The sequence below is a fragment of the Megalobrama amblycephala genome, linkage group LG4, assembly GCF_018812025.1.
Source record: "Megalobrama amblycephala isolate DHTTF-2021 linkage group LG4, ASM1881202v1, whole genome shotgun sequence".
Taxonomy (NCBI): domain Eukaryota; kingdom Metazoa; phylum Chordata; class Actinopteri; order Cypriniformes; family Xenocyprididae; genus Megalobrama; species Megalobrama amblycephala.
In genome coordinates this window covers 15520141-15530619 of record NC_063047.1, presented here as the reverse complement: position 1 = coordinate 15530619, position 10479 = coordinate 15520141, and positions in this window count along the sequence as shown.

Genomic DNA, 10479 nt, shown 5'->3' with positions numbered 1-10479 from the left:
GTCTATAGTGTTTCATCGCCATCTAATGGCCTTTCCGGCAGAATACAGTGTTTTTAGTCGTTTTCATGGATTTGTGTGAATGGGGATCGTTGTCGTCTGTACGCGGAAAACTCAAAGGAAAAACTTTTTACGCATATCGTTGTCGTGTAAACGTGCCCTAAGTTTAAAGGGTTAGTTCACTCAAAAATGCTTCAGCTTCGGAGCATAATGTGTCGAATCAGCAAAGTCACATGATTTCAGCACTGTACTCACATGAACTGATTTAAATATGTTTTTAGTACATTAATGGATCTTGAGAGAGGAAATGTCATTGCTGGCTATGGAGGCCTCACTGAGTCATCGGATTTCAACAAAAATACCTTAATTTGTGTTCCGAAGATTAACGAAGGTCTTACGGGTGTGGAACGGCATGAGGGTGAGTAATAAATGACAGAATTTTCATTTTTGGGTGAACTAACCCTTTAATGTGGTTGTTTATGTTTTCTCCAGCGATCTCCTGAGTGTTCTGTGTAGATTTAATAAAGTTTTTGTTCCCTATTCATTTCATTGTGCGCATTCATTACAGCCTGAATTGACAGTTTTAGGCTTTACGATGTCTGCACTGATCATAACTGCTTGATATCAGATAAGGGAAAACTGCTCTATTTAATTTTGAGCATGCATGCCAAGTCACCCCTCCCTACCCTGTCCCATTTCACTCTTGAAAACTTCTACTTAGAGAATTGATCAAATTTGACTAAAATTTACATTCAGTCAAAACACTGTGCAGGGCATTTAGAAAAGTTTAAGAAAAAGACCTAAAGGGACTAATGCATTTTTATGTTCGCAACATAAAAATGCATTAGAATTGTGAGAGCCGTTATAGGTCAGCTCTAAATGAGTGGTCTCAGAGGCTGCCTACAGTGACAGCTCACACCAGATAAATATTTAAATCAAACATGGTAGAAAACATAAAAGTAAGAGCACTGCATTTGAGAACAGGACAAGGGAGGAATACATAAACAAATATGCCATTGAGCAGCACCAAACCTCTTCTACAAGAGTTTTACAGGAGTTAAAACTCGCTAATTATTGTATGCATTAGCGAGAATGTGAGGCCATGATATTAGAACATCTGCAGGAAGTGATACAGATCAGATCAGAATGATATCACTAACAATTTGGAACAAAAACACTGCAGCAGATTTGACAATGACAATTCTAAAATCTACAAAAGCTCTCAACTGCAAAACAAAAATATATATCATGTGACTGGTGGTATTCATGTTAACTGCAGTGTAAGCTGTTTTACTGTGACATTTTGAATTTTGTAAAAATGCGTACGACACTAAAAGGTCAAATTTTGTATTAAGTGGAGTTTTAGACTGGAGCTCCTCTGTGAATCCCATTAGCTCTCCAGAGGGGACTAGCATACTCCAAAATTCATACATTTTCAAGACCAGCTTGTGCTGTGCCAATAGAGAGGAAGCAAAATTATTAATCAGATCCAGTGTTACCTATACAGTGTTACCTATGAACAGCTGACTTTATAATAATAAACAGTTAATAGTGTAAATGGTTAGAAATATGAATAAATGTAAGTTAAAGAATCATTTTTTATACAGTAAACAATGTATTTATATAAATATATTTAAAATGAAATACAAACATTAGATATTTGATTTGAAAATGTTATATCAATTTGTCCATAATTTTTCACATGATAAGTTTCCTTCCTCTCTTTTCCTCTGTCTGTGTATGCAGGCATCAGACAGCTGTGTTAAACGGCAGTCACCTCTCTAAAACGTTTCCATCCGCTTCACATATTCATGAGTACAACACAAACACATTAAGTTACTTGCAGCGAGCAGAACATTTCCACCTTTAAACCAGAGAAAGTTCACATTCAGCCCATGCCATTCCGCCAATTAAAGTGTGACATTGTTCCATGGCGGCAACAAGATTAATCGTGCGACAGTAGCTTCTTGAATTAGATATATCGGGGCTCTTGAAATACCCCTTTCAAACTGGTCTTTCCTAGGGATTGCCATATTAATCTCCCCCTCTTTTCATTCTTCGGCGGGGAGCTCATCTGCTCCGTCCCTGCGTGCCATGAATCAAGCATTTGTGACTTGCATACAGAGGAAGCTTTCCTCAGGCTGTTCTCTCCTGGTAATCCCTGACAAACGTCTGCTTCCCAAAGAAACTCGCATTTAGCCTAATTTTTGGCGGGTTATGACGCAGACAGCAGGAGACAAGTAAACTTGTCTTTGTTTTGAGAGACCAACTGAACTTCAGGGCTAACATTTGACCTTGGGGAATTCATTAGTACATTTACAAGAGATAATAAAAGCCCACTGTTGCAGATCTTTCAGGGAACCAGAGGTTTCTTTTACGATGGCTCTGTGGCAATCGATGTGTCTTTTTGCTTTAACACTTCCCAAATGACCTTTCAAGCGAGAAGATGAATGTAACGAGGAAGGTGGATGACAAGGAATGTTGAAACAGTTCTTCAAACAAACAGTAGTAAAGACTGTCCTACATTAATATAATCAGAACAATTAATCAGTTCACACGGTCGTAGGGAAGACCGTCCCCTTCGCTTGCTTAATTCAAGGTCAAAACCCATAAAATATCAATGGATCACTCAATTAAATGCTCTGTGTTGTTCAATGCATGCATGAAGGGCGTATAATGAGGACTCTCATCTACAGCATAACCAGGAAAAATTAAACAGGCAATTTAAGGTTGATTTTGGTAAAAGTGTAATAGCTTCAACACAGTATAACAATGCAAAGAGCTCAGTCAAGTTCCTTGTGAATAAACCATGAGGTTTGTCCCTTGGGTCACCTTGCAGGAAACAATAATGGTCAGACTGCCTGTATAAACTCCTGCTTGAGAAGGAAGGGCTGAATTTACTCAGACAATGGCTAGCAAAGTGAATCCTTGAGGACAATGAATTAGCCAAAAGATTCAAGGCCACATTATAGAATACCGCAGTGCAATTTACCTCCCAACAGATGAGAGGCTGAAGGGCTTCCTTTCTATCCATTAGGTCAAGGTTTTATGTTGACATTGTCTGTGTGTAAGACATCTAAAACGGTTCACAATAGCCTATACCTGAAAGAAAGAGGAACATCTGAAAAATGTAGCCAATTACACACATAACCTTGCAACGGGAAAGAACAGAGAAATTGATTGCAACGTTAACTGTAGCTTTGTTGACTTTGAGAACAATGCTGATAATATTTATTTTAATTAATTTTGGGTTTTACATTTTGTGGTATGTTTATGGTATTGTTACGATTTTAAAAGGTGCTTAAAAAAAAAAAAAATCAAGCAAAGAATGCAATTTTCAATTAAAGTTTTTCAAATCTATAATCCAAAAACATATGACTGTGGAGGTAAAGGATGTGCCAGAGTAATTGACATGAAATTCAACATAAATCCATTCATAAAAATGCCTTAATCCACTAACACATTAATGCAAATTTGAAAAAGGACAAGTCACCTTCTCTGAGGGTGACCTGTGGACACTGATGCTGACATAAATGTAACTAGCATTTCATAAAAACCATTTATCAATTTCAGTTGACCTAATCTGTCAACAAAGTCATCCAGAATCCTTTTAAAGGTGGGTAATTGAGTCTGCTTAAAAGGTAAAGTGTATTGAGGCATGTGGAGGCAGTACAGCATTCAATGCTTCCAGCAGTCAGTCACCAATTTCAACAAAATACATTGTTTTAAATTACATGCATGAATTTACTATTAACCCACACTGTAAAAATAAATCCATAAAATAACGGAAAAAGTACTGGCAGCTCATTACCTGGACATTATCCAGTAATTTTACGGACATTTCCGTTAACCCTAAAACACAACTCAATGAAGTGCAAAATTCGAAATACTGGTAAAACACCTGTAAAAAAAAAAAAAAGAAATATGGAAAATTCTGTTAAATTAATACACTACATTGTACCCTATCTTTACGGATTTTTTTAGAGTGCAGCTCTGTGCAAGAAGATGTGAATGAGGGTATGAAATGTTTGAAACCATTTGTAACCACATCAAGATACAGACAATAATAAACTGCATCAGGCCAAACTAAGGTAAATTTATTTTCATGTTATTGTACAACTGAATATATAGCGAGATCCGAGTAAAACATTATATGCCTTGGACTGGAGGTATGAGGTCAAAGGAATTTGAAAAGGACATATTGTCAAGTCAGTTCTGCTACACAATTCCCGTGGGTGAGCAAAGATATCACCTCACTCACTACATGAGCGGCTTGGGAGAAACTCCCGTCAGGTTTTGGAAACCTCAGACAGGAACGAGAGCAGAATGTAAATGGCTTTCCTTACTCTGAGTGGTGAGAATTTTCCATTACAACGGTGAGCCAAAAAAAGGATTTGTGCCAATGATGTCTGCAAGAACAAACAGAATTAGACAGATGCTGCTGAGCTTTTCCAAAAGACTGATGTTTAGTAACTTGCTACATCTCCATTTATTTCCTTCTGTTCGTTGCAACATATAGTCATAGTCATATTTGATATAGTCATATACTGTCCTGTGGATGAGAAGGCTATAAAATCGCAAAGAATTTAAATTGTTTCTGCGCACAACTATTTATTTCTGCTGAAATCTCAGTCCTACGTGAGCAGATAGATAGATAGATAGATAGATAGATAGATATTATTAACAACTGTAAATACAATTTTATTATATTATATGAAAACATACGGTTTTAGAAGCTTTAAATACCTTTAGCGTAATGATGGATTGTATCAGCATTGCTTAATTTTCTCACAATTTCCATACACAGTGCTGTATTGGAAGTTTCAGTAGCCAATCGTGCATAGTGTCAATTAAAAAACAAATTTAAGGTTTGTTGGACATGTTTTAGTTATCATCTACTTCACCTGTTCTTTTATAAATAACAAACTACAGTTTTGACCAGTAATAACGCAAGCTTCTGCTGCAGGTCTTCTGAGATGCGTGTTATGAACTTGTATCTCATATGGCCTTTGAGCTTAATGTCACCACAGAGAATACCTTTGACCTTTGTATTAAGTAGAAGTTATGAGAAAACTATATTACTCTTTCTTTCTTTTTTTCTTCTTTGTTCCATACGTTCCTTATAAATATTTGGGTCCCACTTTATATTAAGTGTCTCTATGTACTTACATTTAAATTAATCATTTGATACAATGCACTTATTGTGTACATACATTTTTTTTACATTGTACTTATATTTTAAAAATACCTGCATGTAAATACATCTGTAATTAATTTCTGTAATTACATTTATAATTACACCGTTGACCCATCCCTTACACCTTAAAACGGCCTGAAACCTACCCATACCACCAAACCCGTCCCTAACCTTACCCGTATCAACCTCAATAACAGTGTTTTGCAATATAGTATGAACACAATAAGTACATTGTACTTATTATTTTTATTTAAGTACACAGTAGTTAAGGTAACCTAATATAAAGTGGGACCAATATTTGTAACTGACATTCCTGCTATGCTTAAAATGTATATCAAGCTTTTTTTGTAAAAGCACTACGAATAAAGATATTACTTTTGGGATCCATCTAAATTCTTCAGGTAAAGAGCCTTGAGAATAACACTCTTTTACATTTTGCATTGAAATGGTCATTTACCACTTCAGAGAGATGTGACTAATAGGGTCAAACTGCAGTTGTCCTTTCCATGTGATATCTCATCATGAGAGCCAGATCAGCAGCCCTGCTCAGACTCTATGAATAGCGCCACTTCCCTTAAATGTTATTAGCAGACAGATACAACAAAATGGAGGGAGGCTGATACAATTATTGTCTGATTCAGACCATCCACAGTCTTTTGGCCTTGAATGTTTACAGGTCAGTTTCTTCTGTGCACACACACATGCACAACGAATGGTTTGAAGGTTTCTGGTTTCTCATATTATTTAAGCGCACACACATAACAGCCAATACGTCCAGTCCTCTCTAGGGTTGTGCATATTGTGCCCCGGCTGGTAAAGCTCTCATCCAACATTAATTGAACTGAGGGACACTGAGGACTTTTAGGGCATGTATTTCACGCCGTCCTGATAGGACATCAGAAGAGCTGGAGGAGAGAATTGCTTTGAAGTGATTCATTTGTGGAGGACACCAAGTCATACATTACCAATGCCGCACTGAGTATACGAGTCTTCACTCTATAAACAATAGATCGCTTATGCAGTGACAGTTTTAAGCATCCTAATCTCTTGTGACTTTGTTTATCTTACACATAAATGCTTGTTTTATTTTACAAGCTAGAATCAATGCCACATTTTGCAAAACATTAATTTTACGATTTAAAATTGTGTGAAATCATTGCATCTTAATAACAAAAAAGTCATGCCACAACACATTTAGAACAACAAACTGCAAATTTACCAATCATTGATGACCCTTTATATTAGAGGTTCTTCTGTGTCAAATGACGTTCGCAAAGACCCGCCCCCTTTAGTTACTGTTGCTATGTCCGACAAGCCATGCCGACCTCTCGCCACATATCATGTTCTCACGCAGTGAAAAATACATTGTGGAGCAAAGAGGACACTGACAACGTCTCATTTTTAAAGAAATGCGAGCAATAAATACCGTTTTGCATTTTGTGGCTCTTTAATGTGTCGTGACAGATCACTGTAGCGCCTCAGTTCAAGCGGCTCGTGAACCGATCATCTCTTCCTACTAGTTAATTTATAGTATAAACATGAATGAACATCATAAGGAATGTTGTCAGTACACACCATTTTTCAAGTCCTATGTTAATCTGCTAACTCCCCTGACTGCTTTGTCGGACAAAATGGTGGATTCTGTGTTATGATTGGTTAGATCGCCTGTCAATCAAACTCCTGGTGTAGGGTGAATTAATATAGTGAGTCAATTCAAGTTTGATTCATCCCCAAATTACTAGAAATGTAAAGCATACCAGAAGTGCATGTTTTCAATCAAGCTAAATAAATTATTTACTCAGTTGTAAAGGTTAGTTGCCCCCGTCCACATGTAAATGAGAGGGCGCTAATGAAGTCAAATAACGATGCCAGCAGTGAGTGGTTACACCAGATGTGTTAAGAGATTAGATGAGGCTGAATCAAAGTCAAAGCCAATCTTATCTGATCAGCTTGATGAGAACTGTACACCAGCTCCACCATTCCAGACCAACTCTAAATAAATTATTGTAACAGTTGAAGTGTTCTAATTGCATCATGAGGACATTTAGAGACTGTGGGGGTCCAGTAGGACCTCAGAACTCATGTGAGCAAAACACAGAGCCAACAGTAAACAAGGACGTTCAAGGACAACATCCAAGCTGTGATATCTGCAATGAAGCAGCAGTGTTCATAATGATGACAGAAACAATTTCACCAACCAACACAATCTTCTTATGGTTTACTTGATGTTGTCTCCAATAAAGACTACGGCAGTTAATCGTAAATAATAAAAACCTCATTGAGAAATTCCTCTTGAGGTTGAGATTTGTCCAGCCAACAGTGTCATTGCTGAGTATTTAGAATGGAGAGGCTGGGGGGAAATGATTTTAAAGTGTTTTATGTATTTGCATATACAGCTCCAATTTTTATTTTTGTTGTTCAAAAACAAATTAAACATATAAACACTGCTTACCTCATAAAAATTGATTATTTACTGAAAAAAAAAAATGAGACTGATAATCAGCTACATTCATGTTCAAATGAGCTTAGTACATTTCCTATGCTGTGATAGCAGGGACCTGACTGGTGGTAGTGCAAACCAAATCAAAAAAAGTTATTGTTTAATGATGTCATTATTGTTTGACCTGATTGACCTTAATAAAACATTCACAAAAAATATCCTGAAGATAAGGAGACATGACGAAAATGTCATTTCAATATGTCAGACTGATTTCATGCTATGACTGATTGAAGACTTATTTGCATTATGTCTGCTCTCCTGAGAGGCATAAATATCTGTAGCTGAGCACATTATGTGGTAGGTTTATGCATTCACCAGGAATCTTATGCAAAATACATTCTTAAATAAAACACCTGACTTCCTGAGTGATATCTGTATATTTAAGAAATTTTTAAATTACCTTATTATTTATATTACTGAGGTTGGCTGAAGAATTATGTGAACAGTTAGAGTGTCCAAAAAAACAAGTTTTAAGTGTGATCAATTGAGAAAACAACTTTCACATGATAATTATTAAGAGACCCAACTCACCAGACTCAAAGCAGAAGAATCAGGTCAAATTATCACAGAGCTTAAATTATTAGAGCATTTTTCACATTATCAAGACTCGCTGAGCCTCTTTAATGGGTTAATTTATCCGAGTCGCCTTTGTTTGATATTACCCAAATCATTACTGAGCTGAAATGAATCATTGCCCTCTACATGACACTATCTAAGTCATAAATCTCAAGCAAATATGCCTTAATGGAACCGTTTGTAGGAGGGAATTTAATTTAGAATATTTCATTACATTTCTGTTGACAAAAGACATTAGAACAGAATAGGAGGTACAAGCAGAGACAAACTTAGATTCTTATTTTTACACTCTTGAGACAGATCGTAACATACAATGCCATGACATAATATTTCACTTTCTGTCTGCATGAAAATTTGAAGGTGTATTTGTTTAGAATGTAAAAAAATACGTTTATATAAAAATATACATCAGTATTACCATGCAAGTGCCAATTAGCAGTTTTATCATATACTAGATGCATTCTGCTCAGTAGACCCTAAGCTGTTTTCTCTCTTGATAAACTGATTATATTCTGAACACATGAGGATTTCTATTAAAAAAAGAAAAGGCGCCAATGAACAGCCATCCGTGTAAATGCCTCTCTAGGCAATTACAGAGGCAATCAATATTCCCAATAGCATTTGAGACAGTAAACGGTTACAATGCAATACAGGTTGCATTTATGAGTTTTTGAAGTATCTCTCTCTGCTCTGTTAGTTTAACAGATTACATTTTTCATGCTGTGAAATATGGTACTGCTTTGTTTTATCAATAATGTTTTTGTCTGATGCAAGCAAAATTGTCAACAAGTCAAAGACGAAGACACGAGCTGATATTTTACTACATCATTTTAGAACACTCAAAAGAAAGTGTGCAAGAGTACAAAGCAACATAACAGATTCTACCATTCCAGTCGCTCGATCAAGTTTGTTATAGTTCTGGATGTTTTTAGAAAGACTAAAGACTATAGGCTGAAAGAGCTTGGGAGATTTCAAAGAGGGTTTGAATTAAAAAACAAACCACGTCAGAGGCAATTAAACAAAATCAATACATGCATCTCTACTTGGAGTGAAGAGTAATACAAAGAGCTGCTTTTGAAACTTAGAATGCTTTGTTTTCTCCAAACTTTAAAGCCCAGGCAACATCAGTAATCCCACTGATATTGTGCCCTTGACCAAGGCATGTAACCTCAGGTCATTATAAAAATTTGCTCTGGAGTTAGTGTATTATAAATCAACCTGGATTAAAAAGTGACTACTAAATGCCAAGTTTCTGCCTTGAAGTTTGAGCAGTGAAGAAAAAAATGTGGTATAACTTCTCCACTATATTCAAATGCATGCTAACTGCTTCCAAACTTAATGATGGCAGTTGTCAGACAGACATTTGAGAGACATGGGAAAAGATTCAGGTGCAATAGAGAGAGACCAGCGCTGAGACAAGCTGTCAAACAGTCCAACACCACAAGCTGAAAGCCTAGACAGGGCAGCACATTCTGAACCAGAATAATGAGCTGCTGCAAGCCCTCAACACATGCAAAACAACCTTCATATATACATAGAAAACACGACTTGTGCAGCATTTCTCTTAATTTAAAAGGCTGGATTTCAAGTGATGATACACAATCACACATCTTCTAATAAAATCTTAATTTTTTTTTTTTTTTTTTGTGCACGTGTCAATGTTAGCTCTACGAATGGGCCTAATATTTTTCCTCAACTGAAATCATTCAGAGCTGCAGTTCTTTTCTAGTCTATAAATCGAGTTTGGCAAGTAACGTTTTAACTATTTTTATAACTTCTGGTCTTTTATTCTGCCTCAGAGTGAAAGCTAATTTCATTTATTGAAGACAACGCTGAAGAAATGTCAAAAGGTCTGTTCTACCAAACTTTGTTGACCTTGGTTCATTCAGATGCAGATTATCGAGACAAAGTAGAATATGCTTTGGCAAATCCAACTACTTTTATCTTAGCTATTTTGTATCTCATATCTGATATCTAAACAAAGCTTAACAGACCGCTGAGTAAAAGTAATAATAATATACACTCACCTGTATGCAGTTGGAGTACGGAAAGCCAAAACAGACACAATCATTTTACCTATCGCGTTTTAAAATATACAGTCGTTGAAAAACACACAACTGAGGCTGAGACTAGTGGAAACTTTTTATAGTTTAATACAGTAATATTTTTTGAGTTTCTTCATATAAATTACACCTCGTACACGTAACAT